General features: G+C 37.3%; 1 protein-coding gene and 1 pseudogene across 2 annotated transcripts in view; one reads left to right on the forward strand and one right to left on the reverse strand.

Annotated features, from left to right (window-relative positions):
• The window catches only part of ZNF609 (zinc finger protein 609), a 167968-nt gene that overhangs the window by 98573 nt on the left and 42138 nt on the right, over nucleotides 1-27257 (reverse strand). The gene's annotated exons all lie outside the window — the stretch shown is intronic.
• LOC105853975 lies at nucleotides 8981-9792 on the forward strand (annotated as a pseudogene).

Here is a 27257-nt window from a genome sequence, read left to right on the forward strand (position 1 = left end):
CACTGATTGAAAAAAATACCTGCACCCCCATGTTTATTGCTGCTTTATTTACAATTGGAAAAACATGGAAGCAGCCCAAATGCCCAAAAGTAGGTGACTGGATTAAACAGATGTGGTACAATATATACAATGGAATATTACTCAGCAACCAAAAAAAAGAAACACATGTCTTTTGCAGCAACTTGGAGCTGGAAAAGATCATGCTTAGTGAGATAAGCCAGAAAGAAAAAGAAAAATACCGGATGGTTTCGCTCGTAGCAGGAGTATAATGAACCAGGCGAGAAAATAATAATAACAATGAAGAGCCATATACCAGAGACATTTTATGGAGGTGGAGTGGGGAATGGGATCAAAAATAGGTGGGGAAGTGCACGGGACTATGGTGATGGCACACGGGTGACTTGGTGATGGGAAACCCATGGGGATTACAATTGAGGTGAAAAAAAAAAAGTACAAAATGATGTAAAAATAAACATATTATTAGAAAAAAGAAAGAAAGAAAGAAAAGAAAAGAAATGGCTGCCCTCTCAGGTTTGGTAAACTTGTTTATTTGAAATTTCCTCTCACTATTTTGAGGGATCTTCTAGATGATCACATTTATTGTACACTTCCTGTTTCTCCTATCATGTTTTCCTCTATCCTGGTTTTTACTCTTTTTATGTGGAGAACATCTCCCTGTAGCTTTCTAGAATGGTGTATAGGAAGTAAATATTTTGAGACACTGCAAGTCTATCTTCTTCCACAAGATTGATGGTTTGGCTGAATGAAACAATTCTAGACCCTAGTCTTATATATAATTTTTAAAAATATTTATTTATGTACACAGAACTGTGTGCAGACCAGAGGTGCAGGGGCAGTGAGAGGATTCACCAGAGCCAGAGCAGGTAGAAGTACACTGCTGAGGGGAGCAGCGGGTAGATCAAGAGGTGACGCCATGTGGGTCACCTCCGGGGCCAGGGATCAGACTTGCACTGAAGTGGCTGCCACTAGCTTGCAGTGCTGCATCCTAACCCATTGGGCTACCAGAGAGGGCCTGGATATAATTTTTAACACTGATGTGTGTTTCTTTTAGAGCAAAAATCTGATGAATTCTTAATTGACCTAGTAACTAAGAAACAACAGATTTGTAATACATTCAAAGTCAGTGTTAATGTTTAAAGAAAAGCTCGTGAAACTGGCAGCAAGAAGGCAATAAATAAATAATAGTTATTAGTATAAAACTATGTTTATGTCAGCAAGTCTCAATAATATAAATGAAGTAAATAGACTAAAGAAAGGACAGGGGTTGCGGGAGTCTCAATGTGTCAGACCTGACTGGTCTTCAGTTTTATTAAATCTCAAATATTAAGTACTTTTTAAAAAGATTTATTTACTTAAGCATACAAGAGCTAGGTGTAGGCCAGAGGTGCCAGGAGGGATGGGTGAGAGGATTCACCAGAGAGAGAGTAGGGAGCAGAACAGGAAGATTTATGAAATACACTGCTGAGGGGGAGCCCAGTAGAAGAGACAGGAGAGGTCTGCTGCCCCATGTGGGTCAACTCCCTAGCCAGGAACGGGACTCATCCTGCCATGGCTGCAGATAGCTTCACAGTGTTGAGATTTTAACCCCTTACACCCTAGAGAGGCCCTCAAATAATTGTTTTATATTTACATTTTCTCAGATGAATAAAATCAATTTTCCTTGACTGGGATGTAGTTTAAGCTCTAAATACTGGAAAAGTTCAAGTGGTTATACCATTAAGTTCACCTTCATTTGGTTAATAAAACACACAGTCCTAAAGGCACCTATACTATCTAGCACCTCAATAATATATGCAATTGTTAGCAAACAAAACACTAAATTAGAAAAGGGGATTCAATATATCAAGAGAAAACAAAGATAAAAATAAAAAACTTCCAAAATGGTTGCTATTCGCACACTGCCTCCCAAGATTTATACTGACAGAAATTTCCTAAGTGCAAAATGCTATATATATTGACACAAAAACCCCCTCTTTCATTAACAGGCAATTTATGCTTCTCTCCTATTCTTCCCCTCACCACACCCAGTCTCTAAGTGTCAGTGTTTTTCCAAAATAAAATCCATTCCTTTTTTCACCTAAATGCCAAAAGTGTAACATGGTAACATTCTAGCTTTCTCTTGGTTCACTGATTGATCAATGATAACAATCAATTCAGCATTCTCAAACACAACAGGCAAGGTTCAGTACTAGGAAAATTCCTAAGATGTTTAAATGAGAATCTTACTAAGACTGGGAGAAATAGACATTAACTTCATACAATTATATTAGGGCATCTAATAAATATACTAGTAGGCACTTGAAGGAGCAATGAAAATTACATGTATGATATATTGTCAACCTCTAAGAACTATACTTATTCAAGTTTAACAATAACAAACTTATTAAAGTCATTAAAAATACAAAATAATGTAATGTCTGGTTAAAAAGTAATGGAGGTTTTCCCTGGTCGTGCAGGGGATTAAAGCTCAGCACTAAGAAGCAAAAGCCACTTCAGCATGAGTTCAGTCCCTGCCCCTGAGGTGATCCACATGGTGCCTGCCCGGTGCTCACCCAGGTCAGAATGTGATTTCACCAAATCTGGGTGGGTCAGGGAATCTAGCAAATAGCAAAGAATACACATTATACACTTTTTCTACTGTAGAAAAAAGTGGAAACTGTCATCTGAGTATGTAACATCACATCAGTTGTCTAATCATAAGTTTCAAAACAGCCACATTCTTGTATATCAAAGCATCCTAAAAGATACACTGCCAGCAACAAATCTGAATGATCTGACAAGAGATATGTGAGAGGCAATGGCTAAAAATTTAAAATTGAGATAATAATTTCAAAAGACCAACTTTTCTCAAAAGTAGGAGTGGATTTAAACTATTACATCCGAAGATAGAGCTAGAAAAATGAAATCAATAAATCCTAAGTCTTACCTATGTGAAGGCATTATTCCTAAAGTAGTGTGAGCCTAATATGGTCTCCAGATTGGAAGCATTAGCACTTTCAAGGGACATTTTAAAATGTAAATAGGCCCCACTCCAGATTTACTGAATCAGAAACTTCTAGGGAGAGATTTCACAAAAGTGTTTTAATATGCTCTCCAGGTGATTCCCAATGATGTTAAAGTTTGAGTAACCCTGTGGTAGGCAGTATGATCCTCTTCTATAAAGGTGGTAAACACACAGTGGGGGTGGAGCACAAGTAAATTGGTGCAAAACATATGTCACAAAGCAAACCACCATGCAGCACTGGGAAAGCAAGCCATATACCTTCCTTTACCAGAAACTGACTGGAAACACAATGGTAATATCTTCTCAGTCATTCGCAGTCATTTTGAAGGTAAGAAAAATGAACAGACACCAAAGGCAGGCTGAAATATTAGTCAGGAAGGAGACATAAGTAACAGCTGGTATAGCATATCCTCTACCCAGTGACTTGAAACAGACTAAATAAACAAGAATTTGGTTTTGTTCTCCTGCACACTGACACTGCTGTTTTTATCTTGTCCTTGTTAGTTAAGAAATGAAAACCACTTTCTACACATCACTAATTCAGTAAGATTCATTTCTATATACCCTGCTGCTAAATGTAAGCCCTGTTAATGAATAGGGGACAAGGGCTTGGCTTAGTAAAAATGATTAGTATCAGGAGAAATCTAGCTCAGTAAACTGTTACTTTTTAAAAATGCATTTCACTGTAGCGACAGATTCTTCCCTCCTCTCCAAAATAAGATGTTCGCCCATTCCGAGCAGCAAGATGAAGACCTTGGAGGAAGAATTCTGACTACATACCACAGAGGTGCAGACACGTCTTATTATTTTTAATTGCATCAGCAAACTGCTAAGCAATTAATGAAACAGATAAAGGGGGTTGGTGGGGGGGAGCATTAGGGCAAGAGGAGAGACTTGAGCAACCATGTGGAAATACTCCATTCTCACGCCAATGAGAGCAGGTTATTAACGGCAGCTGCACTGAGCATCAAATCCTTGCATTTGACATCCCCGGCCACTTCCCAGGCAACAATAAAGCTACATAGTCTAGATTTCCTCTTGCTTACAATTTGGTGTCTACCATATTCCTCCCTGTAGCCACCAACAAAGATGAAGGGAGAAAAGTCAAAGAATCAAGTGAGTGATTTAGTTATTAAATGTGTTGGTAAGATTCTATGCTTTGTACAGTACTGGGAAATGAGGAAAGGTAAATACCAAATGCTAACAGCAGTGATTTGCGAGAAGAGTGCACCTACCAGGCTTAGGGCATGGTGGAGCAGGAATTCCATCAATAAATCTCAGGAATATCCTTCTTTTTCATACCATATCCTTTCACTAGCAGGAGGAGAAAGGAAATAAGATAAAAACTGTCAAGAAAAAGTGCTCAGAGAGAAAGTGAATTCTCAAATATGGACTTGGGTGCCAAAGAAAAACATCAATATGAAAGAGAGAAAAGTTCAAATAGTTATTTAATGCCAGGATTCCAGCTGCCAGCTAGTCTGTGAATAGGGAAACTTAAATCACATCAGTGAAAGTTGATTTTTGGGAGGGGATTAAGGTGGGAGCTGATGAAAAATGAAATGGTCTTTTAAAAAAAAAAACATATAGGAAGTTCCTAAATAGAATTTTGGCTTCATTTCCCCTTTTACTCACTATTCAATCACAAGGACCAGAGGTTCTAGGTTTTCTGCACTAACTATGCTAGATAAAAACTCTGCCTTGTGTTTATCTAGATTTAGAGCTGCAAGAAAAAAGTGAGTTTTCTATACAGCTTATCCCAAAGCCCCTCACACAGCTTGACAGAACATCCTATAACAACATAGGCAGACAAAACCCAGGGTTATGTGCAGTAGGTAAAAAGTAGATCCCTGAGATCAAGGTCTAAAAGTACTGAAAGTTGGACTTCAACTAACTTGGCCTGTGCTTTCTCTGCTAAAGAAATACTAACACCATTTACTAAAGTCACAGAAGATATTCAATGAAAGTGGTCCAAGGGACTTCCTAGTTGATTGCTACTAGGGGAAAAAAATCAAACTCCATAGAAATTTCTGCTAGACCTGGCTCTGGTTACTTTCTTGTCTTAAACCACTCTTTCCCTTCATTCTAAACAATTCTGTTATTCTGTAAATATTTATTCAATACCAGCTACATGCTAGTACTATTATAATTATAATATTACTTATGCATCCAAGATTGTCAGGTAAAGTTGTTCAGTTGTGACTTGTATAAGGGTGCCTGAGGAGACAGAAGACAGTTGAAATCCCCAACATCCTTTGCTAAGCTGTGTCCTGGTATGGGGTTCCAACATCTTGGAAATGAGACTTTTTTCTAATTTGTTGAAAGAAATTTCATGGTCTAAGCAAGACCCCAAGATACAAAAACCAGGAAAAAATCCCTGTCCTCGGAGAGTTTATATACTATTGCAGGGGAGACAGATAAAACCACAATTAATTACACAGTATATGAGACAGTGATAAGTGTAAGAGAAAATACAGCAAGGACACAGGGATAGAAGTTTGCGTAGGTGTGTAATTTTAGAGTATTCAGAGAAGGATTCACTGAGGTGAATGGCTTTTCTACCTTAGAATTTTATCAAATTCGTTCTCCACTTCAGGTTTTTACACTTGCCTTAACTCTGCCTAACAATCCTGTCTTCCCTCCCACCTCCATTTTTGTATGGTTAGTTTTTTTATCTTTCAGTCTCAGATAAATATTTGAGATTTAAACATCACCTCTTCAAAAGGACCTTCCCTGGCTGCTCAAAGTAAAATAGCTGTTCTTATCTGCAGGCATTCCTAACCAACTACATGCACTAGAAATTTTAATTCTCTTCTACTTCCTGGCTTAACCTCTAGCATTTAACTTCTCCACCTGTAAAATGGATAATAGTCCCTACTTACAAGGTTGCTATGGAGATTAATTGCAACTACCACCACAATAATGTAATAATAAAGATGTTAATAGCAACTATTATTTAAATAACTTTTGCCATGTACCAGGCTTATTATTCTGTATTCTATATTTGTAAACCAATCTTGTAAACCAATTTAATTCATTCAATTAACACACTTGAAGTGCTCAGTGCTTTATTTAGTACAGAGTAAGTAAAAGTTGGCTGTTTTTCTCCTTATTACCATTATCAGTGAAAGTATTATAAATTATTCTACCTAAACATTCTGCAGCACTTTCTGCTCCACTGAAGCTTTTTGCCTTAAAGCTCCCTATTTTCCCTTCTAGGATTAACAGTCTATATAAGGAATTTATGTATCAGACTTAGAACTCATTCTATGTAAAGCAATCTTTCATTCTTGGGATTGGCATGATCTTGAAAAAAGTCCTAAAACCACCCTTAGGGAACATATGTATGCTTTACAAGTCTCTAGAGGGTACAGAACATTAGTGGTTATCCAGATTAATCATTTCACACTGAATAAAACGAGATTCAGAAAAAGGAAATTATTTGCTGACTTAACCAGTTGCTTATATTTAATCAAGAGTTAGTTACAAACCTAGTACTAGAATCTAGCTCTCTCATCTCTTAATCTTGCACTTTTTTTTATTATTCCATAGAATCATCAGTTCAAATGGCCACTTGCAAAATAGGGATGAGGTAGCTCATCATGTAGATTTCTCTTTAATTTGTTGTAATACTGTAATTTTAGCAGAGATGAAACCAAGAAAGAGATAAATACAGTCCAAAACATTCAACCCTGGAAGTCTTGGGTTTTTAACACCAGATCCAAGTTTAGAAGGCAACAGGATTTAACCCAGTGTTATGTATTTCATTGTTTAGTAATATTCAACTGTTTATAATATCAAAAAGTATAGTGCAATACTCTCCCCATTTGGGGAGGAAAAGATTCACCAGTGCAAAGTTCTGAGAACTAAATACAAATTTGAAGGCTGTGTCATAGTAATTTGGTTCTTCCCACAGTGGAAAGAATAATGAATTGGAACAGAATCATAGGTTGCCCTTTAGTTTTTTATGTCAGGTAAATCACTTTTCCTTTTAGGAATCAGTTCCCACACATAGGAATAGGAGGGCTATTATTATTTTAGAAGAATGATTTCTAAGGTGCTTTTCCACATCAACAATCTAAACTTTGAGGAAAATTTCAGAATAGAAAAATATTTATATATTATATTAGGATGAGCAACATGATTTTCATTATAAAACTCTAGCAAGACCAGCTTGCTATCAATTTGGGGGGAAAAAGAGAAGAGAGGGTATGACATAACTTGAATTATTAATTATTAAGGCTTAATGCTAATGATTGATAACAAATAAGTACAATAATTAGTGAGTGACTATTTTTTAGGGACTAATCGTAAAAATGGTACCTAGCATTTTATTTGGCACAAAAAAGGGGTTGTTTTTTGTTTAATGAATTGTAAATGAATAAATTAATTAACCATTAAGGCAGCAGTTTCCTTCAAGCTGACCAAATGTGATCACAGAGAACTTTTGTCAGCATAGAAGGAACCTCTTGGTGTCTGAGCATATATATATATATATATATATATATATTTAAAAAGCCAGATTAACCATACACAAAAGCTAATTTAGAAGATGAATGTATTTGTTCCCTGTGACTGGAACAAAGCAACCCAAATTTAGTATCTTAAAATAACAAAAATTTATTTTCAAAGATATGGAGTCCCAGGTTATTTCAATGACTGAAGTTAAGCATTCACAGGGACAAGCTTCTTCTGGAAGCACTAAAAGAAAATCTGTTCCTTGACTCTTTCAGCTTTTGGTGGTGGCCAGCATCCTTGCCTTGGCTACATCACTCCAATTTTCAAGGCTTCAAATCTCTGCTCCTCCTTCACAGCTCCTCTCTGCTGTATATGCAAATGTCCCCCTGTCCTTCTCATGTAAGGATACACACAACTGCATCTGAGCTCACCTACATCATCAAGGATAATCTCCCTATCTCAAGATCCTTAATCATATTTATACAAAGACAATTTTCCATATAAACTACCGATCATAAGGATGAGGATGTGGATATCTTTGTGGGGGATCTTTTTTGAGCCTACCACATTAGAATATGAAAAATAACAATAGTCATAAACTATTTAGAATCTAAAGGAATGTCTTAAAATAGAATTTAGGAGGTTAGAAATAAATATGCCTTTGAAGAAAGGGGGAAAGGTGACTGAGGAAGAAAGGTCTGAGGCACAAAAAAAATGGCACACACTACAGGTACAAATAAAAACAGGTATTTATGGGGAGAGGGAGAAGGTAGACTAGAGTAGAAAGTATCAATAAGGGTGTAATACAAAATAAATTTAGTTATATTGGGACCATTTTCTGGTACAGGTTGTGATCAGTTACCAAATGTGTACTGAGGTGCTCTCAATGAACTCAGGCAGGCATTTGTTGATATTTTAAAATTTTGAAGGAAATACAGTAATCTTTAACCGTTAAGGACATCACAAGAACTTACAAACTACACTAAACTCATGATGCAATCTATAGGACAAGCCATAGTTTCAACTAATGAAATCACTCTTTATTCCTCTGGATGACCGTACACCTTTGCAAAATTGGATTTCCAACAGCTGTAATAATAAGCAAGCACATGAATAGTAATGTGAGATGATCTGCTATCTTGTATCCCCGTCTCAACTGGTCTGCCTGAGACCCTCTGATCACAAACACTAATGCTCCATAAGGCCGCTTTCCTGCTCCAACAAGATAAAAGAAACTCGTGAACCAAGGTCCTCCCTCATGGCACAGGGGTCAAAGTCTCAGAGATAAAGAGCTGCTGCCAGCGACTGTGGCCTGGGTTCCATCCCTGGCCAGGGAGGTGACCCTCATGGCACACAGACCTGCTGCTCCCCTCAGCAGTATACTCTAGTAGATCTGCATATTCTGCTCCCCACTCTGTCTCTGGTGAATCTTCTTGCCCTTTGCACCTCTGGCCTATACCCCCAGCTCCTGTATGCATAAATTAATAAAAAAGCCTTAAAAAAAAAAAAAAACAACTCATGAGCCAGGAGAAATTCACTTAACTACAGGCAGTGTGCAGTGGCAGAAAAGGGACTGCTTGAAGAAAAAAGAAAAATTGTTGATAAAAAGCTTCAGCTCTCGGGCCCTCCCTGGTGGCGCAGCGAGTTAAAGCACAGCACTAAGAAGTTAAAGCCATTTCTGCACGAGTTTGATTCCCGCCTGCCCCAGAGGTGACCACATAGCGTGGCAGACCTCTCCTGACCAGCCCGCTGCTCCCCTCAGCAGTGTACTTCAACGATCTGCCTGTTCTGCTCCCCACTCTGTCTCTGGTGAAGCCTCTGGCCTGTATGCCCCAGTTCTGTATGCACAAATAAATAAATCTTAAAAAAAAAAAAAAAAGCTTCAGCTCTCCTTAAAGAAGTTAACGGTAAACATTACCTTCTCAGGTATTTAAGAGGTAAATATGTTCACAAACCAAGGCACAGTGATCCACTTTAACAACCCTAAAGTTGAGGCATCTCTGGTAGCAAATACTTCCACCACTACCATGCTGAAAAACAAAGCAGCTGACAGAAATGCTACCCAGCACCTTAAACCAGCTTGATATAGTCTGGCTAGTTTAATGAGACTAGCTGAAGCTCTGCTACAACAATCTGTGGGTGGAAAAACACTGCTTGCTACTGATGACGATGAAATTCCAGATCTCCTGGAGAAATTCCAAGATGAGGTTTCCAAAAATAATGCAAATTATACAAGTCAACTTTTGAAGATAAAACCTGAAGGTGCTATTTTATATTATGACTGCTTTTTAAAAGTTTGTTCATGGATCTGAAAAAATCTAGATCTCTAATATTTTTAAGCTTGAGGCTTTAGATGCTGCAGTTCTTTTCAGTTTTTGCTTATACACAGTTCATTCTTCGCAGCTAATTAAGCTGGAGAAGCTTAGGAATAATGCTTCAAACATGAGCTAATGAAGTTCTTTGCCTATTGAAAAAAGGAAAGAAAATCATTGTGGTGATGTCTAATCTGATTCTAAAGGTTGAGAAGTATAGTTTCCAACAGATACGACACATCTTATTGATAAGTAATTAGTTATTTAAGAATGAACTAAATTGATTTTTCTATCAATTTATGGGCATCATTTTTCCCATAAATGTAAATCTAAATGACTTACATTGTTAGAACAGAAGTATGTATTAGATTTACGTCTAATACTTAATACATGGAATCATAAGTTGTTTTTTTGCCAAGGCATTCTGTGGGGAAAAAATTGAGAAGCTAAGAACACTGACAATCAACAAAGTATGGGAACCTATGATTAGTTTGAGTTTTTAAAAGACAGTCAGATATAGAGTATCTAGGACACTGATAGACACTAATAAATGTTTATAGGAATAGTGACAAATAAATGATTTTAACATTCAGAATCAGGAAATTTAATTTGAGAATGAAGATAAATTAGATATTATAACACAAGCATCATTTCTTACTAAATTTCACATTTGCCAATAAGTAGACATCTTTCAGTTGGACCATTAATACTATTATCTCTTGAACAACTACATAAAAAATTGAGTATCAGTGCCTGAGTCAATACAAATACCTTTTATGGAAATATTTAAGTGATAAAGATGAGAAGAAAAAAGATATAATGAAAAGTAGTATGGTTAAAACTATGGAATATAGGCCCTCCCTGGTGGCGGAGCCGGTTAAAGCACAGCACTGAGAATCTAAAGCCATTTCCGCATGAGTTCGATCCCAGCCTGCCCCAGAGATGACCACATGGTGTGGCAGACCTCTCCTGACCCGTCCGCTGCTCCCCTCAGCAGTGTACTTCGTCGATCTGCCTGTTCTGTTCCCCACTCTGTCTCTGGTGAAGCCTCTCGCCACCCCTGAGCCTCTGGCCTGTACCCCAGTTCTGTATGTACAAATAAATAAATCTTTAAAAAAAGAAAACAAAAAACTATGGAATATAACTTCAAGCTACTTGAATTTTAATCCTGGTTCTACAAATCACCAACTAGAACAAGTTTCTTAAGTCCTTAAGACTCACTATGCTTATGTATAAAATGGTAGTAAGAGTTCCTGTCTCACAGAGATGTGAGATGTATTCTAATCATCCCATGCTCAACATATAATACAAATCAACAAATTAAAGCTTAAAAAACACAATAGAAAGAAAAAGGAAAGTCAACAGCATTCTGTATCTGCTTTTTAGGTGGGATATAACAATTAGATGACTAAAGTGCCTACTTTTAAGTATCAGTGGTACGCACAAAAACAAGCTTATCAGTGCAATCTATTCTCTATTTCTCTAGTATTGCTCAAAGGTTATGCAACTAATCCCTGTTCAGAAAAAAAGGTATTAAGAAAGCATAATTACTACAGTTGCCTTTTCTTAAAGAGAGTCATTGTGAGAGCTCACTGGAAGGAGGTAGCAAGGTGCTACTGAAATGGAAGAGCCAACACAGTTAAATACTCAACAAGAAATAACTTAAAATTTTCTCAGCTTTCACCACTTATAAGAAAATATGCTCCTCGTAGAAAGGGCATGTGGGGCCCCAATTTCCCACACATTATCTGAAACAAAAGGTAGGGTAAGTGCTACCACTTCACTTATTAATTAGTTTAACAAACATATTGGGCATCCTTTGTGGGTCAGGGATTTTTTCTATACTTAATGGAAACACAAGGTAACAAAATAGATGAGCTAGAATAGAGAAAAGATGACAAACAAAATACCAAAAGGGACAAGTATCAAAATAAAAATCAAACATCTGATATAAGCTATCTGAAAGGTTACTTTAGATTAGGTAATCAATGTAAGGCTCACTGAGATGACTGAAACCTAGGGCACAACGGGTTAAAGTACAGCACTATAAAGGAATCCACAGCCACAGCAACACGAGTTCGACCTCCAGCCAGGGAGGTGACCCACATGGTGTGGCAGACCTCTCCTGATCCACCTGCTGCTCCCCTCAGCAGTGTATTTCAGTCAGCCCTCCTGTTCTAATCCCCACTCTGTCTTTGGTGAATTCTCTCACACCTCTCACCTCTGGCTTGTACCCCAGTTCTTGTATGCATAAACAAACAAATCTTTAAAAAAAAACTGAAACCTAAATGACTAACAAGGACCAGTGTGTTTTCCAGGCTAGAGTGGGGAGCACAGGTGGTAGGAAGAAAACTAGCAAAAAGGTCCAGAGTTAAAAAAAAAAAAAAAATGTCCCAGAGTAGGGACGAGCTTCACATGTTTGAGGAACAGTAAAAAAGCTAATATGGGCCCTCCCTGGTGGCGCAGCAGGTTAAAGCACAGCACTGAGAATCTGAAGCCATTTTCACATGAGTTCAATTCCCGCCTGCCCCAGAGATGACCACATGGTGTGGCAGACCTCTCCTGACCCGTCCGCTGCTCCCCTCAGCAGTGTACTTCGTCGATCTTCCTGTTCTGTTCCCCACTGTCTCTGGTGAAGCCTCTCACCACCCCTGAGCTTCTGGACTGTACCCCAGTTTGTATGCACAAATAAATAAATCTTTAAAAAAAAAAAGCTAATGTTTCAAAGGAAAAGTGGACTGTGAGATAGGGACAAATACAATATCAGTTGGAAGATAAAGGAAGAGAATCTTACTATGCTAGTGCCAAAAAAAAAATAGCATTAAAAAAAAGCAGAAAACAATGAGTTAGGTCATTATGAAAGCCTCATAGATATTTAGGACTTCAAAGGAACACAACTTAATGTAGGCAGAGATAAATTTAGCTCTACACAAATCTGACTTTCAAGTCCATAGTCTTTCCAGGACATCACAGTTGACATATCTTACTCATTATGAATGGAACCTAGCTTTGTGTTTTAAACGGTTTAGATGCTGAGTAAAAGAAAAGAAAAAGCCTAAACACCTTAACATACCCCACTTCATCTCTATTCTGGTGAGAAAAAAACTTCAACTGTTCATCCAAATGTAAAAGACCAGGGGCCTCCTTGATGGCTTGGGGTTAAGTCTAGAACTATCATTGTGAAGGTCTGAGTTTGATCCCTGGCCAAAGAGCTAACCCATATTGCACAGCAGATCTTTCCTGTCTTAACCTCTGCTCCCCTCAGCAGATTTCAGTAGATCTCCCTGTTCTGCTCCCCACTCTGTCTCAGCTGAATCTCTCAGCCCCCATAAAAATAAATAAAATCTGGGCCCTCCCTGGTGGCGCAGCGGGTTAAAGCACAGCACTGAGAAGCTTGAGTCACTTCCGCATGAGTTTGATCCCCGCCTGCCCCGGAGGTGACCACGGCACACCAGACCTCTCCTGACTCGCCCGCTGCTCCCCTCAGCAGTGTACTTCGTCGATCTGCCTGTTCTGCTCCCCAGTCTGTCTCTGGTGAATCCTCTCACCCTCTGAATCTCTGGCCTGTACCCCAGTTCTATATATATATAAATAAATAGTATCTTTAAAAACAAAAATAAATGTAAGAGACCAAAATTGGTGTTTTTGCTTGCTAGCCAGTAAGCCAAACCCACAAAGATTATGAGAAAATCTTTTCACAAAGGAGTTTATTATGAGGCAGTCACTAAGGAAGTAGTTATGACATACCCTAGAAGAAATCGGCTCTCCACATGACAGGAACAGTGTGATTATAGAGTGGGTAGAAATGATGAGAGATCTGGAACATGAAGAGAGTGAATTCTGAAGAGGCACTGGAATACAGACTTGATGAGTTACAGAATTTATCTTTTTCAGCCGAGTGTTTCTTTGGGGTTAACAGGCAGATGCTTACCCTGGGTATTAACCTTAGAGGAGGCTGAGATTTTTGTTAGAGATGTAAAACAATTAGTTCTCAAGGGAAAGTACTTAGAGAATAAATCAAAAGAGTGGGGAGGGATGACACAGAACAGTGAACAAAGGGTGTTCAGCACTTAATTCTATTTAATTTAGCTTTCTAACAAAAAGTTTAAGCTACTGGCTAGGGAAGGAGAAGAGATCTGGCTACACAAACACTTCTGACCATTTGCTCATTAAAGATGACTACAATCCATACTTTCGATTGTCAATTTTGGCCACACATTAGAAAACTATGTGAAAAAAACTATGTGAAAAAAACTATGTGAAAAAAAACTATGTGAAAAAAACTATGTGAAAAAAACTATGTGAAAACTAAAAAGTAATTGATGTATGGTTCCCCCAGCCCCAGAAATTTTGATTTATGTGAGAGAGGATAAAGGGGCTAAGGCTTTTAAAAGCAGAACAAATTAAGAACCACTGACCTAAAAATTTTCAAATTTAAAATCATATAAATTTTCAAACAACTTCAACTGCTACTAGGTATCAAGTCCATGGCAAAGTGACAAGGAAAAATAAGACCCAGAGGGTAAGAGGAGTGGCAGTGGGGCAGTAGGGTTAATTGACTAAATAAAACATCTTGGTACACGTAGATAACAGATGATATAATGGAATTACTGTGTAGTATAACAATGGTATTTTGATTATATAACTAAATGGTCTAAATTGCTTTGAGATGCATATTGAAGTATTTATAAGAGAAATGCTTCAAATTACAACTTATTCAGTAAAACAAATAATATATGTAAAGTACATATGGCAAAAAGAGCCTAAGAAATGAATCTAAGTGGTAGGAAATAAATATTTTACTTAACTTTTCTATGTATTTTAAATTATCCATTTAAAAAAAGGGAGCCTCCCTGGTGGTGCAAAGGGTTAAGACACAAATACTATGAAGCTATCTACAGCCACTGCAGCACAGAGTTCTATCCATCCGCTTTCAGAGAGATGACCTACATGGCGCAGTAGACCTCTCCTGTATTGCCCACTGCTCCCCTTTGCAGTATTTTTCAATAGATCTGCCTGAACTGCTCCCTCCTCTGTCTCTGGTGAATCCTCTCACACACACCCCCATCTAGATCTGACCTACATCCCAGTTCTTGTATGCATTAATTAATAAATCTTTTTTAAAAAGTTGGAAAAAGGAACATTAATACTACAATAAAGTAGTCCATTATGTTCAAAAAGCTATTTTAATATTAAGGTGGAATGCTAGGTTCTTTAAAGAAGGTTCAAGTTTATGCTGTTCAATTGAAAGTTGAAATATTGTAGGTTATAGGAATATAACCAATATAACCAAATGGCTAAATTATTTCTCACGCATATTTGGTCTTCATCCATTGTTTCTAGCTTACAATTTCCCCCAAATCCTTGCAATTTCCTAAATGGCTTGAGTATTAAAAGTGTCTCTTATTAGTAAATTAATGAAGGTTACTTTTTAGGAAACACCTGAGAATATGGGCTGCGTGATTTTCAGTGCCACCATGACCTCCAGGCAGGGGTGACAGGCAGAATGGTTGAGTTCAGTTGCCAGCAGCAGGTGAGTTAATCAATCATGCTTGTGTAATAAAGTTCCCATAAAAGCCCAGAAGAAGGGACTTTAAAGAAATCCCAGGTTAGTGATTGTGCAGAGATCTGGGGGAAAATTATTTGCCTGGAGAGGGTCTGGTCTCTATACCATTTCCCATACCCTAACCTGCGTACCTTACCTTTTCCATCTGTTGATTTGGATCCTTTGTAATAAATTGGTGAAGTGAGTAAATGGGTTTCCTGAGTTCTGTGAGCCATTCCAGCAATTTTAAGTTTATCCTCGGGAAGGTGCCTTGGGAACACCTCTGATTTATACCAGTTGGTCAGAAATACAGAAAATAATCTGGGTTTGGGATGGTCACTTGAAGCTTGAAGAGGGGGATCACTGGAACCTCTAGCCTATTGCTGGTTGGTCAGAAACCTGGAGTTTGAAGCTGGATTCTCAAAGGAGGTCTTGGGAAACTAAGCCCTTCACCTGTGGAATCTGATGCTATCACCTAGTAGAGTGTTGCCAGAATTGAGTTGAATTCTCAGATACCTTATTGATGTCTGAGAGTTGCTTGTTGGTATGAGGAAGCCTCAATACCCACACCCTCTTGAAAACTGTGCTACCAGGACACACCAGCTATGCACTAGTATGATATATAAGCTTGCTTTAGTAAAGAGTACAAGGCAATGTGGTGATGGCTCACTGGTGATATGGTGGTGAGAAAACTATGGGATCTACACCTGAGAGGGAAAACCAATTACTATACAAAAATGAACAACAGTGTAAGAAAATTAATATATTTTTAAAAAAGCATGCCTTAGAAATCTTTAATACTTGCCTATTTATATTCTCAGTTCTACTTAGCCAGCTCTGTTCAGATGCTTTATTTCCTTATGACTGTATGACATGTAAAACAATTTCCACAGAGTTTGATGTTTAACTCTTTCTGGGAATCAAATCTCCCTAAGCTTATCACCAAAGCCCACTATGCTATCAGCAGTTTTAGGCTGCCTACCATGAAATAGTTCTCACTTCTAAATGACACTAAGATATACTACCCATGACCTGGAAGAAGATGGCAGTCTCCAGCAGAACAGAGTTATATACTGCTAGGCTGCAACAGTATCTCTCTCCACCAGCTCTCAAAAGCAGTTCATAGTTAGTGAACTAGAGGGTCACCTAGGTAAAACTGGATAGCAGGCAACACTGTTTCTCCCATTCCTTCCACTAGCACTTTAGAACTCGAAATTCTAAACTTTCCCCCATCTCTTCTCTGTTTCCTTTACTCACATTTAATTATAAGTTATTAGTCAACTGAATAAATTAATCCTAATTAAATATGTTCAGCTAATTGGGCTTTTAAGAAATGACTATAATTTCTTGTTCTTAGTAGTCAAATGACATCATGGCCACCTACTCTGACATATATCATAAAAATACCTATTCTGAAGTACCCACTTTTAGAGTCTTGTTAAAGGTCCTATAAAACCAAGTCCACTTTTCAGGCAGTTTCAAATGTACGTCACTGACTGGTCATCTGTACATATTTCTCCATGAATACTCTAGGAGATTGTTTTAAAATATATCAATAGAAAAATAAAATACGTCTATGAAAACATAAGATATATCACTAGAAAAGTGCCTGAAGGATGTATAGATTAATGTCAAGAGGGTATTTTATTGCTTTCCCTACTCTAACCAAATTTTGTGGGAAGCTTAAGGGGCATAAATAAGAAATTTAGTTCAATATTAAGGATGCTTATTCTAGTATCTCTCCTTTGTCCATTCTCTTAAAATGATTGGAAACACCATGCAAGGACTTAATATGTCTTCACCAAACCTAGTTTACTGACTTTCCATTTTGGATTCAGTGTTTCTAAAATTAAAGACAGTAAAAATTAATTTACTAAAATAAAATGCATATGGGGCCCTTCTGGTGGCACAAGGGGTTAGGACGCTACACTGCAAGGGAGCAGCAGCCCCCACTTCATTGCGAGTTTGATCCCCAGCCCCGAGGTGATCCACATGGTACAGCAGACCTCTCTGGACCGGCCCACTGCTCCCCTCAGCAGAGTACCTCCTCAATCTGCCTATTCTGCTCCCCACTCTGTCTCTGTAGAATCATCTCACCACCCGTGCACCTCTGGCCTATACCCCAGTTCTGTATGCATAAATAAATAAATCTTTTAAAAAGCCACAAAGTTGAATAAATGCTCTCCTTTAAAAAAAATAAAATGAATATGTAATTTAGTGGGAATTCTTGGTAGTCAAAGCATATACTAACGATAAGTATGGCATAGTTTTACAAATTATCAACAAAGAACTTACATTATCCAAGTAAAGGGACAGTGCTTGAGGACTACTGAGATAGTAGATAAGAGGATACGTTTGGTGAGCAATCAACATCAATGGATATATACCAGTGGATCAGTGACAATACTGTCATTCACTGTTACTCGAATGAAAGTGAATTGGAAGGAAGTGGTTGAGTTTGACATGCTCTTATATACGGTCAGTTTAATTAAACTCAGATTAAAGCCACAGATTAAAGCATACTTCTCACCACATGCTCAACAACAAAAACATACAGGCCCTGATTTCCCTTGTGAATATGACCAAATACCATGGACAATCAATTCTAGTTAAGGGGTGAATATCCTTATGATTCAAAATGAAACAAAATGCTTTTTATTTGAAATACAGTTTTAAAAAAGTCAAAGTAAATGAACCTTCATTGTTAGCTCTCAACCTCTAAATGTTTAACCTCTTACTTACACCATCACCCCAACTTAAATGAGAGCAGAGAAGCAGTGATACAACACACAGTTTACTTAGAGCTCCTCTTACGTGACTTGCTTGTGCTACAGAGGATTTCATAACAAGCAGCTTCCCTGACCACAACAGCTTTCCTTCCCTGAATCACTCAGGCAATTATTGTGTATCAGTCACTTAGCTCTTATATTGTTTGATATTGTTGGTTATCTTCTTAATCCTTTTCATAAATATAGGTCAACCCGCACAATCTCCTGCCTTTCCCACATCAAATTAGATAATCAGACTTCAAAAGTAACCTCACTTCTCTCTTTGCACAGTAAGTGCTCTCTGTATTAAGCAAATATTAAGATTCAATTTTTGCCAGCTTCTGCTTCTGAATTCTAAACTCAGTTTATAGTTTAATTACAACAATCATGAGCTTATTGTTAAAAAAAAATGAAGACTAGAAATCTTGCTGTTTGTCTAGCAAGGGGATTAGTTAAATTTGAGAAATTTAATAGTTAAATTAGGTAGGAACTCCAAGAATGTGTGTGGCTATGCTAGAGAGGAATTACAAGTAACATTATAAGCCCAGTGTGGGTGTCATATATTAGTGCCTCCACCATATTACATTATCTTGTATGTGGCCAAACACTGTGGTCTGATCATCAGCTTTGAAGTCATATACAGACCTAAGTGTTAAGTCAACTTCTGCTCCCTTCCAGTTGTGTGACCTTGAGAAAGTAAGTTTTTAAGCCAAAGTTTCTTCAAATATAAAATGAGGATAGTTACCACCTGTTATCAAGGTTTTGAGATTACCAAGATAAATTGTTTTCCAGCATATTCTACTTTGAAGCATTAAAAATAAATGCGATTATTGGCCCTCCCTGGTGGCGCAGCGGGTTAAAGCACAGCACTGAGAATCTGAAGCCACTTCCGCATGAGTTCGATTCCCGCCTGCCGCCTGCCCCGGAGGAGACCACATGGCGAGCCAGACCTCTCCTGACCCGCCCGCTGCTCCCCTCAGCAGTGTACTTCGTCAATCTGCCTGTTCTGCTCCCCACTCTGTCTCTGGTGAAGCCTCTCACCGCCCCTGAGCCTCTGGCCTGTACCCCAGTTCTGTATGAATAAATAAATAAATCTTTAAAAAAAAAATAAAATAAATGCGATTATTAATTACAGTAACTTTCAGTGAACAGACTTTTACATTTATTTGGAAACCAACATTCATCAATATCTTTGGCCCTGTGCAAAACAGGAAAACAGGCTTGTATTTAAAAGATGAAAAGTGGACCATGCAGAATTAAAAGACTGCACTGAGCACTGGACTATGGTGATGGCACAAAGGTGAATTGGTGGTGGGAAATCCACAGGGATTACAACTGAGATGGAAAAAAGCACAAAATGATGTAAAAATAAACATTATTTTTAAAAAAGACTGCACTGAAATTATTAGGTTTTTTAAAAAAGATTATTTATGGTGATGACACAGGGGTGAACTGGTGATGGGAAGTCATAGGGATTGCAGCTGAGATGGAAAAAGGCACAAAATGATGTAAAAATAAACTATAATAATAGAAAATGTCAAAAAAAAAATAAAGATTATTTACTTATGCATACAGAACTAGGGTACAGACCAGAGGTGAAGGGGCGGTGAGAGGATTCACCAGAGATAGAGTGGGGGAGCAGAGTAGGCAGATCTACGAAGTATACTGCTGAGGGGCGCAGTGGGTAAGACAGGAGAGGTTTGCTGCACTATGTGGTCACCACCTCCCAGGCCAGGGATGGAACTCGCACTGAAGTGGCTGCAGCTAGCTTGCTGTGCTGCGCTTTAACCCACTGGGCCACCATGGAGGGCCTGAAATTATTAAATTGTATATAGGATGTGGAATTTATCCTCAGGAGTTTATGAATAGAGATTTGGGGCCCTTCTTGTGGCCCAGCAGGTTAAAGCACAGCACTAAGAAACTAAGGCCACTTCAGCATGAGTTTAAACCCCGCCCGCCCTGGAGGTGATCCACATGGCCTGGCAGACCTCTCCTGACCTGCCTGCTACTCCCCTCAGCAGTGTATTTCGTGGATCTGCCTGCTCTGCTCCCCACTCTGTCTCTGGTGAATCCTCTCGTCGCCCCTGCTCCTCCAGCCTGTACCCCAGTTCTGTATACATAAATAAATAAATCTTTAAAAAAAAAAAAAGAATAGAGATTTGTAAAAAGAAGATGATTTCAGTTATCTGGTGTTACATTATTAAACACATTATCAAATTTTTCATATACAACAAGAGGTACACCCTTATCTCACAGAAACTTGAGCACTAAAAACTACAATTCTGGCCCTCCCTGGTGGCGCAGTGGGTTAAAGCACAGCACTGAGAAGCTAAAGCCACTTCCACTGAGTTCGATTCCCACCTGCCCCGCAGGTGACCACATGGTGTGGCAGACCTCTCCTGACCTGCCCGCTGCTCCCCTCAGCGGTGTATTTGTAGATCTGCCTGTTCTGCTCCCTACTCTGGGTCTGGTGAAGCCTCTCGCCACCCCTGAGCCTCTGGCCTGGACCCAGTTCTGCATGAACAAATAAGTAAATCTTAAAAAAAAAAAAAAATACAATTCTTAAGGTCACTTAAAATATACCCACTAAGGCCTGCTTTGAAAAATAATTGAATGACTATTACTAACACAATGTCCAACCACAACAATGTTTAGTTACTGGTTCTCAGAAGAGAGGAAACATATGTTAACACTTGATCTGCTGCTCAGGAAAAGTTTTTTTGGCCACAAGTTCCTGGTAGATGAAATTTCACTCAAGAGATGGATTCTGAGAGTTCAAGAGTAAAAACTACTGAAAATCCATTCTGTATTATAAAAAGGAAATCAATACAGAAAACGTAGGTCTTAAGCAATCAAATCTTAACAAATAGCATTATTATTTTGTTTAAACTAAGCTTTACAGTTAGTTAGCTGTGTTAGAACTGAGACAGTAAGAATTTGGGCAGCAGCACTCCGGCAATCAGTGAATAGCAGAAAGGAGCAACTCTAATATAAAGATTTCTCTAGAAGACTGACTCCAGTTTAATAAAAAGTTTCGAAAGTTGTAAGTGCTATTACAAAAATAAAGGTAAAGTTTGGAAGAACTGATGGCTGAATGAGTAAACCTGCTATCAGGGAGGAACAACCTTACTGAGGTTGCAAAAACTGTGAGGCAAGACCAAATAGAAAGTTTGTGTGGCTGGTAGGTGAATGGGTGTTAGGGGTAAGATAAGACAATCATTATCAAATATGTAGATCTGTTTGGCCTTGGAAGAAGAATTTGGATTTTACCCTAATTTGGTGAGTTATCAGAGGATTTTTAAATAGAGAAATTAGTGATACTGAAACTATGACCAAAATCTAAAGATGCTATTTTTCCCATCTAAGTTCCCAGGTTCACACAAAGCTGATAGATCTTTCAAAGTTCATGAAAAATATATGGAGGAAGTTTACCAGTTAAATTAAAATACACACACTATGGATTTTAGTCAACTGTTTATAATCTATGTGCCATAGTTTCCACATAGGGACAGCTCAAAGATCCGGTTATGTTTACTTTTTTTTTGTTTTTTTTTTTTTAATTTGATACTTTGTCTAAAAGAATAGAAACTGAGATTTAAAAAATTTCAAAAATGAGCACACCTGTTAGAATAAGGAGGGTCTCACTCAATCTAGTAAGTGAAGATAGGTTTGGTTTATGGTTTCTTCAGCTAGCTTCAGTGCATCATAGGCTTCAAATTCTTCCACTGGTGAACTGACAATGTCCTGTGTTTTAACATGAGCAAAGGCATACCAGGAAATTTTTCTCAGAATTCTTGTTCCACCCTCAGTCTCCATAGGTTTTGTCATGCTCTCGCCCCTTCCCAGTGATAGAGGCTATTATTTGTTACTTGGTGCAAAGCTGGCGGAAATAGGTATCTCTTGCTTTTGGTACAATCTTAGGTAGAGCCTGTGAACCTGAACTTCGGCAGTAGAATTTACCCTAGCGGCAGTTTCCACTCTAGTGTAAGAGCTATATAGCTCAAGCAGGTTTCCTGTTAACTCCTATCATGATATCTGACGGGGGTTGGGGAAACAGAGGCAATGTGAAACTGTTATTTAATGTTATTTTCAGTTTTGCAAGATGAAAAGTTTTAGAGATTGGTACATTCAACAGTGTGAATGTACATTCAACAGTGTGAATGTACTTAATACAACTGTTTTGTGTAGTTTAAAATGGTTAATTAGAAGATTTTATTTTAGGTATGTTTTAAAAGAAAAAGGATATATATAGCCTTTGGAACCAGACTACCTGCCTTTAATCTTTGCTTCTAGGTACGTGAACCTGGGCAAATTTCCTATCTCTCTGTGCCTTATTTCCTCAACTATAAGTGGGGATATCATTAATAATTAAAACCTGCATCATTAACGTGCTGTAATGATTAATCAATACATGTAAAATTTGTCACACCAATTACAGCACACGATTACTATTTTTAAGTCTTTATTATTCGTAAAGTCACTATTTTGAAAAGGCAATTCAATGTATGGCCCAGGTCTACAAGCAAAATTGAGTTTCCTTCATGTAAAATTGAATAGAACAATTTAGGTGCTGTATTTGAGGTGTACAGATGAACTCTTGACATAAAGCAGCTTCACCACTTACAAACTGAGAAAATATTTTCTTGTCTTATTTTTCCCAAAGGTTTCATTTACAATTTGAATATTTCACCTCAAGTAGTATCTTTTAGTAGCTATACAAAGGAAATAATGTTCAAAGGATTTCTCTTCAGGAATTCTAACTGGTGCTTTTAACAGGTCACATTTACTAGTATCTAATTTAATGAAAATTATCTAATTTAATAGCCAACTAGTATGGCTATTTCTACAACATCTTATTTTTTATTGAAATGTCTGCAAGAAGTATTACTCAAAAATGGCACTATTTTTATTTACTCTGCTTCACTGATCTCCAACATAATAATGGCCAAGATGGTAAAATGAACAACCTTGCAATTATGTAAGGCCAAAATTTTTTTTTTCTTATTTTGTGTTTATGGATACTGAAAAAATATCTTTCCCTGTGAAAACAGATTGTTTTGTGGTGAGTGATCTGTGTAGTTTGTTTGGGACCACTTCTTCCAAAACTTTTCCTTGCAAATAAGACAAATTGGGAAAGAAAATCACTGGGGAAAACATCTAAACTTGAGGTAATCTTCATCAAAGGATCATCATTGATTGAAAAGTTATCAGTTAAATTTTTTTCTTATAACCTGGCTTGTCAGGTGAATCTGGTGACTGTTCAGCTTTAATCAAGTTGTTTATAGAATCTTAAAAACAGCCTAATATCTGTATGATATGATTCTACCTTTTTTTTTTCTCCAAAGTTCTGTTCACTTAAATATACAGGCAAATAAAGACTTTAATACTTAATATTTATTGTGTATTTCTCCCATTAAGATATAACCCAAACAGGGATTTTTGATAGCTTTTTCACTGGTATGTCCAAAATACTAAAAACAGAGTCTGGAACTTAATGGGCACTCATTACTAAGTATCTGTCTAATGAATGCATTTAAAAGTGACCAGAGATATTATCAATAGTCTTCTAATATAACCTGGTTATTGGACCTGCTTCTTCAGACCAAATTTTATTGTTATTCAGAGTACAGAGGGCCTATTTAAAAGACTTTCCAAAGTCCAGAGGGCAAAACAGCCTTGTTTACCATCTGCCATGCAATTCTACATGTGACTATTACTACAACTGTATTCATATATTTTATGTGCATAATTCTCATTTTAATTATGTCATCTTAACTTGCTTGCTGAGGCCTATACATAAGGCTTTCAAATATCCAGAAAACTAAACAAGCCAAAAATGCAGACTATGTGTACCTAAACTTACTGCCTAAAGTTCAATAAAATATGTACAATATCAATACTATGACCGTCTATATAGAAAATATTAGGAAATCTAAACTAAAACAAAGCTGTTAGAAATAAAAACTCGATGACTTTGACATAGAACATATACAAAAGTCAACTACATTTGCAATTGACATTTTTGCAATATACTAGCAAGGAAGAAATGATATTTAAAAAAGTTTAAATTTACCATGTACAGTAGCATAAAAAATTTTAAAGCACACTGAAATACTGTTTCATGCCCACTCAGATGGCTATAATGAGAAAAAGACAGGGCCTTCCTGGTGCAGCAAAAGGTTAAGTCTCAGCACTATGAAGCTATCAGTAGCCATTGCAGCAGGAGTTCAATCCCAGGTTGAGGAGCTAACCCACATGGCACAGCAGATCTCTCTTGCCTCACCCACTGCTCCCCTCAGCCGTGTATTTCAGTAAATCTGCCTGTTCTGCTCCTTACCCTGTCTCTGCTGAATCCTTTCAATGGAACCCTCACCCTGCAGCTCTGGCCTACACTCCAGCTCTTGTATGCATAAATAAATCTCTTTTAAAAATGAAAAAAAAAATACACTATTAAGTTTTGGCAAGGATTTGCAGCAATTAGATCTCTGAAACATTGCTAGTTAGAGTATAAAATGGTGTAAACACTTAGGAAAATAGTTTGCTGGTTTCTTTATTGATTTAAAAATACATACACATGTATATGTGTGGTATGTGTATATGTGCTCATCATGCTTGTATCTCCAAGTAACTCTACTCTTAGGTACTCATGTCCATAAAATATATGTGTATTCATAAAAAATATTATATAACATGAATACTCAGTTTTATTTATGAAAGTCCCAAACTAGAAAAAATCCACATTACCTTCAACTGGTAAATAAAATGTGGTATATCCATACAATGAATTAGTACACGCAATAAAAAGAAACTAACACATGTAACGACATGTTTGATTTTCAAAGATGTTATAAGGGAAAAAAGCAAAGTACATAAACGTGTCTGTATGGTTCTCTTTATACCAAACCCTAAATCAGACAAAACTAATCTACAGTGCTAGAAGTAAGATGAGCTGTTGGTTGCAGTGAGGGTGGGAGGATTCTGACTGCTAAGCACAGGAACACAAAGGAACTTAATGGGGGAAATATGTTTTACATTTGGTTTGGATGATAATTAAATAAATAGGTGTGCTCATTTGTCAAAAGCTATCAATCTGTACAAGTGAAATGTGTAGTTTTATTGTATAGACATTATGCATTTTTTAAAAATCCTTATCATATGGATCCTTTTCTTACTATATGAATCTTTTCCCCTTCCATTCAAGAAGGACATCTGGTTGCAAAAAGTAAGAGCTAAAATACACTCAGAAAGCAACATAAACCCTTCAAGAAAGAAGGCTTATAACTTTATTCAATCCTCACTTAATCTCTTCCACCTGCTAATTAGGAGCCAGAATCCACAGGCAAATTGATCTCTCGTAACAGGAAGACTACAGTTTTCTGCAATTGTTCAACTTTCAGAAGCTATCTTGAAATATGCAGCACAATACCTACTACTCTGCTCAGAGCAGAGGAGAAAGCTGTGATTTGGAATGTGGAGACTGAAAATCAAATGCCCTTTAATAACTAATGTAAGTGGCTTTCAAGCTAAACTGGTAAGAAGGTGTTTGTTTGCTGACAGCTTAGAAAATTTTAAGAAAGGATTAATGCTGGCTTTGCTGTTGAGAAAACTAGGTAAAGTCTGACAGGAACCCATTGCCTTGGAAAGAGGTTAAAGATGAAGCTGTAGAAATCTGGCCTTCAACATAAGCAAAAAAAGAATGCTGCCTGCTATTTCAACACAAAGGAAGGAAATAGCCTGAAAAAAGAACTTCCAACGTAAGCATCATTTGTCTGTGGACAAAAATTACCTTAAACATTTTGCATGAATATGGTTACCAAAAAATGGCAAGTGTATAAAGCATATAAAATTATATTCTATCATGCCAAAAAGTCTTTTTACAAATTCTGATTTTACTGGACCTTAGTTCTAATAAACATTACTTGGAATAAATGGTCTGGAGGTCAAGTTGAAAAACTTTTCATTACTATCATTCAAAATTTTATCTTGTTAAAATGAATGATATTCAATCAATGACCATTTGTGGGGCAGCTCTTTGTTACCAATAGCAATATGGAGCTTAAGGCCAAGATGATGTAACACTTGCCTTTGGAAAGATCTTAAGATCTAGGTGGAAAAGAGAATCAAATTATATAGTAGGTTGTGACACAAATACTAAAGAGATATTGAGACAAGAACGTCCCAGAGTAGAACTACTCATTCTTGAAGTAGAGCAAGAAGTTATTTGATCAAAGTTAGCAGGGAAAAAGCATGTACAAATTCAGGGTGAAATGAAGATGAGATAATGAGATCCAATGGCAGGTCTACAGAACTGAAAGTGTACTTTATAACAGTATTACTGAAATAAAGGAGTTATAGAAAAAGATACTAGAAAAAAAATCCAATGAATTCTGTCTTAAAATTAAGGCATTAAAATTTAATCCAGAATGTTATAGAAAATTTAAAGAATTATTTTTAAGTAGTATGGTATCATATTGTCTGTCATCTTAAATAATGGCAGTAAAATAGGGAATGGACCACAGAGATGCTTGGGAAGCAGGGAAACCAACTAGGAAGTAATTGTAATGATACAGGTAATAAGTAGTTAAGGTCCAACTAAGGAAGTAAAGGCAAGAATAGAAAAAAAAAAATAGAAAAAGGAAGTGGCAATGGAGAGGATAGAGGATATTTTAGAGGAATCACCCATAGGAGTTAGGAAGTCTATGTAAGTGAAAAGAAAACTAACCTGGACAGTTTTCTGTTCAGCATCACCAACTGAGTGAATAGTGCATTAAGCTACAGCAAAATATAAAATATCTAAAGGAAACCAGGATTAGAAAGAAAGGTAAAAACTAAACATGCTGATTAAAATATAATCATCATTGGACCATAGTGCAGCTTGAATCTTGAAAGGTGACAATGTTCAAATCCTGTTTCAGTATTACAGGAAGCTTCATTTGATGATGGGAGAGAAAACAGAGTGGAATCTTTGGTCAGGAAGGGAATTCCAGGGAAAAAAGTAGCTAGAATTCATAGTTGAACTGGGATGTCATTTACATCTTCCCCTCAGACAAAAACTACTTGCAAAGTAATTCAAATAAATTAAAGCAAAATTTTATTTTTCACTTTGCCAGAGGACTACATGTATTGTAAGACAGGTTAAAAGTCTGAGAAAG

Source organism: Condylura cristata, unplaced genomic scaffold, assembly GCF_000260355.1.
Source record: "Condylura cristata isolate star-nosed mole 26May11 unplaced genomic scaffold, ConCri1.0 scaffold00023, whole genome shotgun sequence".
NCBI classification, from domain to species: Eukaryota; Metazoa; Chordata; class Mammalia; order Eulipotyphla; family Talpidae; genus Condylura; species Condylura cristata.